This window comes from Salmo salar, chromosome 10 (genome assembly GCF_965601325.2).
Source record: "Salmo salar chromosome 10, fSalSal1, whole genome shotgun sequence".
In the NCBI taxonomy this organism is placed as follows: domain Eukaryota; kingdom Metazoa; phylum Chordata; class Actinopteri; order Salmoniformes; family Salmonidae; genus Salmo; species Salmo salar.
In genome coordinates this window covers 124,472,538-124,478,705 of record NC_138300.1, presented here as the reverse complement: position 1 = coordinate 124,478,705, position 6,168 = coordinate 124,472,538, and positions in this window count along the sequence as shown.

Genomic DNA, 6,168 nt, shown 5'->3' with positions numbered 1-6,168 from the left:
AGACCCATTGAGGAAACGCTGCCGTTTCGAAATGACAACTCCTACGTGAGAATGCATGACGGTGTGCTATCTGGGGGAAAGGTCTGGAGACAGAAGATTGAGAGACACATTCTTAACTTCCATCTGTGAGATGCACCTCTGCCTACTAATCTAGATATGACGGAATTACTGCTTGAACATGCCTGTCTAATAGAGGGCAGTAATTACTGCTTGAACATGCCTGTCTAATAGAGGGCAGTAATTACTGCTTAAACATGGCTGTCTAATAGAGGGCAGTAATTACTGCTTGAACATGGCTGTCGAACAGCAGTTTGCGGATTTCTGAGCGACAGAATTCCCTGTTCATTAGTTGAGCCTATAGGATGACACACAAACATTTCAACCTACAGTGCCCTGAAAAGTATTTCCCCCCCCCTTTCTGATTTTCTCTATTTATGCATATTTTTTATACTGAATGTTATCAGATTGTCAACCAAAACCTCATGTTAGATAAAGGGAACTTGATTTATTTTTGCATTCAATTAACATAGTTATGCAACACCCAATTCCCCTGTGTGAGAAAGTAATTGCCCCCCTTACACTCAATAACTGTTTGTGTCACCTTTTAACTGCAATGACTGCAAACAAATGCTTCCTGGATCATTGTCTTGCTGCATAACCCAGCTGCGATTCAGCCCACAGACGGATGGGCCTGACATTCTCCTGTAGAATTCTCTGATACAGAGCAGAAGTACATGGTTCCTTCTATTAAGGCAAGTCGTCCAGGTCCTGAGGCAGCAAAGCATCCCCAAACCATCACACTACCACCACCATGCTGGACCGTTGGTGTGAGGTTCTTACTGTGGAATGTAGGGTTTGGTTTTCACCAGACATAATGGGACCCATCTCATCCAAAGATAATTCTACAGGAGAATATCAGGCCATCCGTCTGTGAGCTGAAGCTGAAGAGCAGCAAGACAATGATCCAACACACACAGTCAAGTCTACAATTCATGCTTGAAAACCCACAAATGTTGCTGAGTTACAGCAGTTCTGCATGGAAGAGTGGGCCAAAATTCTTCCACAGTGAAGTGAGAGACTGATCAACAACTACAGGAAGTGTTTGGTTGGAGTCATTGCAGCTAAAGGTGGAACAACCAGGTATTGAGTGTAAGGAGGCAATCAAATACTTTTTCACACAGGGGCATTAGGTGATGCATCAACAAGCTCATAAACTTTGTTTATGAAATATACTGAACAAAAATATAGAACGCAACATGCAAGAAGTTCAACGATTTTACTAAGTTACAGTTCATATAAGAAAATGAGTCAATTGAAATAAATTCATTAGGTCCTAATCTATGGATTTCACATGACTACAGATATGCATCTGTTGATCACAGATAGTGACTGGTTTTCTGATCCACACCCCTATCTGGTGTGACCATTTGCCTCATGCAGCGCGACACATCTCCTTCACATAGAGTGGATCAGGCTGTTGATTGTGTCCTGTGGAATGTTGTTCCACTCCTCTTCGATGGCTGTGCGAAGTTGTTGGATATTGGCAGGAACTGGAACACGCTGTCGAACACATCAATCCAGAGCATCCCAAACATGCTCAATGGGTGACATGTTTAATGAGTAGGCAGGCCATGGAAGAACTGGGACATTTTCAGCATCCAGGAATTGTGTCCAGATCCTTGCGACATGGGGGTCGTGCATTATCATGCTGAATCATGAGGTGATGGCGGAGGATGAATGGCACGACAATGGGCCTCAGGATCTCATCACGGTATCTCTGTGAATTCAATATTGCCATCGATAAAATGCAATTGTGTTCATTGTCTGTAGCTTGTCAGAAGTTCACCTAAGGGTCATGATAGGGGCTTTACCAAATGATTGATGTATTAGAATAATTGATTATGCTTATGTTGTATTAATACAAGGTTATAAGACCCATGGCCCTCTTTATATTTATAGGGTCCTAGACTAAAGATTAACAATATATATATACATTATGAGGTTTTAATATTGTTCCACAGTTGTTTTCTAGTTCTCTCTCTCTCTCTCCCTCTCTCTCTGCCTCTCTCTCTGCCTCTCTCTCTGCATCTCTCTCTCTGCCTCTCTCTCTCTGCCTCTCTCTCTCTGCCTCTCTCTCTCTCCCTCTCTCTCTGCCTCTCTCTCTCCCTCTCTCTCTGCCTCTCTCTCTCTGCCTCTCTCTCTGCATCTCTCTCTGCCTCTCTCTCTCTCTGCCTCTCTCTCTCTGCCTCTCTCTCTCTGCCTCTCTCTCTCTGCCTCTCTCTCTCTCCCTCTCTCTCTGCCTCTCTCTCTGCATCTCTCTCTCTGCCTCTCTCTCTCTGCCTCTCTCTCTCTGCCTCTCTCTCTCTGCCTCTCTCTCTCTCTGCCTCTCTCTGCCTCTTATGAAAGAGACCCCTCTGAGAAATGTGTGACTGAGACAGAACTCTGCAGGGGAGTGTAGGAGATAAGACTACTCAGACATTCCACTATAAATCAACTTGGACATTTACTGCTAAGCTTTTAGATAACACACTAAAAGCCTTGTTTATATAGTTGTGTAGGCATGGTTTTGGTCTCAGGAGTAACAGTTAATCACTAGGCAGTGACTATTACTGAAGCCTGGACTTCGCGTTTGATAAAATAACATTGGACCTTTTCTTAAGGGCAGAACTTACTCGAAAACATGCGTGCTATGTTCCTGATTGTCAACTTCTGTCTGCAATTGCATTAATTAAGGTTTTTGAATGATTTAATGAAAGATATTGTCATAATGCTAATTTCACCAATGAGCCAATGATTGACAAGGAACAGGAACGAACCCTAACAAGCTTATGCCTGTCCATACCATAACCCCACCGCCACCATGGGACACTCTGTCCACAACGTTGACATCAGCAAACCGCTCACCCACACAATGCCATACACGTGGTCTGCGGTTGTGAGGCCGGTGGGACATACTGCCAAATTCTCTAAAACAACGTTGGAGGCGGCTTATGGTAGAGAAATGAACATTCAATTCTCTGGCAACAGCTCTGGTGGACATTCCTGCATTCAGCATGCCAATTGCACGCTCCCTTCATCTGGAGACATCTGGCATTGTGTTGCGTGACAAAACTGCACATTTTAGAGTGGCCTTTTATTGTCCCCAGCACAAGGTGCACCTGTGTAATGATCGTGCTGTTTAGTCAGCTTCTTGATATGCCACACCTGTCAGGTGGATGGATTATCTTGGCAAAAAAAAAATGTTCACTAACAGCGATGTACACACATTTGTGCAAAACGTTTGAGAGAAATAAGCTTTTTTGTGCTTATGGAACATTTCTGGGATCTTTTATTTCAGCTCATGAAACATGGGACCAACACTTTACATGTTGCGTTTATATTTTTGTTTAGTATAAATGAAAGAAGTTGGCAATTGTTGTGTCATTTGTTTAGTCAGGTTCCCTTTATCAAATATTAGGTTTTGGTTGAAGATTTGAAAACATTCAGTTTCAAAAATATGCAAAAGTAGTGAAAATTTGAAAGGGGGCAAATATTTTTTCACAGCACTGTACATTCTCGTTTTGTCTAGAATACCTGTTGTTGTCTTGAGTTAAATTTCTCCTCTACTCAACATGTTGAATTTAAATACATCTGTTTTCATGTTGCTACTGTAGTTTTCAGATCAGTTACTTTGTGTTTTCTCCACATGTTCTCTAAGAGCTTGATGCCAATATCCACTCTGAAGGAAAATACATTTTTATTCGGCTTTTTGACCGGCATTAAGCAATGCCTCCAGATTTTTTGTGTGATAAGTTGTTTGATTTTGCGGTGGTAACAATGACATTTTGCATGGAAATTTGCAATGATTTTGTATAATTTATCATAAAAATGCAATGACGAGGGGAGAAAGTTTGTTTGACGTTTTCCTTGACAGAACCATTTTATGCGGTAAAAGTATTTGGTGATTGTTTAAGAATTGTGAGCCCTCTTTTCGTAGTGTGGTGAACGGTAATATTGATCAGTTTTATGCAGTAATAATGAAGTGATTGGTCAAATTTGTAAGCCCTCATAATTTTTGATTTTGCCCCCCCCACCAAAAAATGCAACTGCTAAATCCTGGAGGGTCTAATTAAGACAATTGTTATGATATGATAAGTGGACCAATTCTTTTTAAATGAACCTTTTGATGCTCGTTTCTCATTCAGAAATTTGTTTGTTTTATCCACAAAGTATTCAAGAATGTTGATAATACACGTTCACTGTGACACGTCTTCACCTGAACTCTTACATCTGACAGTTTTTCACCATTATTAAACATGGGAGACATTTGAAATGTTTGACATTTATCTGATCACCAATCCATTCAATGATTTATACATATCTTACAGGGATAGTTCACCAAATTACAAATTGGCACGACGCTTTCTTTACCATGTAAGTAATCTCAGGTTAAACCAGAACGAAAGTCTTCCGTAATCGGTCAGATGCTCTATTAAATTCTGGGTCCATACTGTGTTTAGAGAAGAGAGAGCTAGGAGGATGATTTGGAAAAAATGCTAATATCGGTCTCATGACTTGAATGGGATTTGTGCCACAAATGCTAAAACGTTAGCATTTGGAAACCAGTGCCAGGAAAACTAAACCAAAGCATGATTGCTGTCATACCTTGTCCAGAGACAACTTCCAGGTTAACCAATGTCATTTTGTAATTTGGGTTAACTATCCTTTTAAGGGCCCATGAAGTTGCATTTTACTGTAGGTACTTACTGTAGGTTCTTACTGTAGGTACTTACTGTAGGTTCTTACTGTAGGTTCTTACTGTAGGTTCTTACTGTAGGTTCTTACTGGAGGTTCTTACAGAGGGTGATGGTTACTAGCCTGGCTCCACAGCTACACCACAGGAAGAAGACAGAGGGTGATGGTTACTAGCCTGGCTCCACAGCTACACCACAGGAAGAAGACAGAGGGTGATGGTTACTAGCCTGGCTCCACAGCTACACCACAGGAAGAAGACAGAGGGTGATGGTTACTAGCCTGGCTCCACAGCTACACCACAGGAAGAAGACAGAGGGTGATGGTTACTAGCCTGGCTCCACAGCTACACCACAGGAAGAAGAAGACAGAGGGTGATGGTTACTAGCCTGGCTCCACAGCTACACCACAGGAAGAAGAAGGCAGAGGGTGATGGTTACTAGCCTGGCTCCACAGCTACACCACAGGAAGAAGACAGAGGGTGATGGTTACTAGCCTGGCTCCACAGCTACACCACAGGAAGAAGACAGAGGGTGATGGTTACTAGCCTGGCTCCACAGCTACACCACAGGAAGAAGACAGAGGGTGATGGTTACTAGCCTGGCTCCACAGCTACACCACAGGAAGAAGACAGAGGGTGATGGTTACTAGCCTGGCTCCACAGCTACACCACAGGAAGAAGACAGAGGGTGATGGTTACTAGCCTGGCTCCACAGCTACACCACAGGAAGAAGACAGAGGGTGATGGTTACTAGCCTGGCTCCACAGCTACACCACAGGAAGAAGACAGAGGGTGATGGTTACTAGCCTGGCTCCACAGCTACACCACAGGAAGAAGACAGAGGGTGGTGGTTACTAGCCTGGCTCCACAGCTACACCACCAGAAGAAGACAGAGGGTGATGGTTACTAGCCTGGCTCCACAGCTACACCACAGGAAGAAGACAGAGGGTGATGGTTACTAGCCTGGCTCCACAGCTACACCACAGGAAGAAGAAGACAGAGGGTGATGGTTACTAGCCTGGCTCCACAGCTACACCACCAGAAGAAGACAGAGGGTGATGGTTACTAGCCTGGCTCCACAGCTACACCACAGGTGTTCCACAAGGGGGGCGTGATCTTACCATATCTGTTTCTCCTTCACATGTCCACCTGAAAAGTTGTCTTCAGTGACACTCTGGACACTGGGTATGCAGACGATGTAGGGCTGTCCCGAGCCATACCATTAACCAGCATCCAAGAGGACGTTCCCATGCGTTTGGAGGCAAAGCAGTTGGAAGAGTGGGCCACATCCAACATCATGCTTCTGAATGGGGAAAATGTCCGTGGAAATTGGGATATGTTTTTCTAGAAACCATCCACAACCTGCACCACTAATCCTAGGAGGACAGGAAGTTCCAGTGGTAACAACAACTAAGTATCTTGGTTTTCATCTAGAC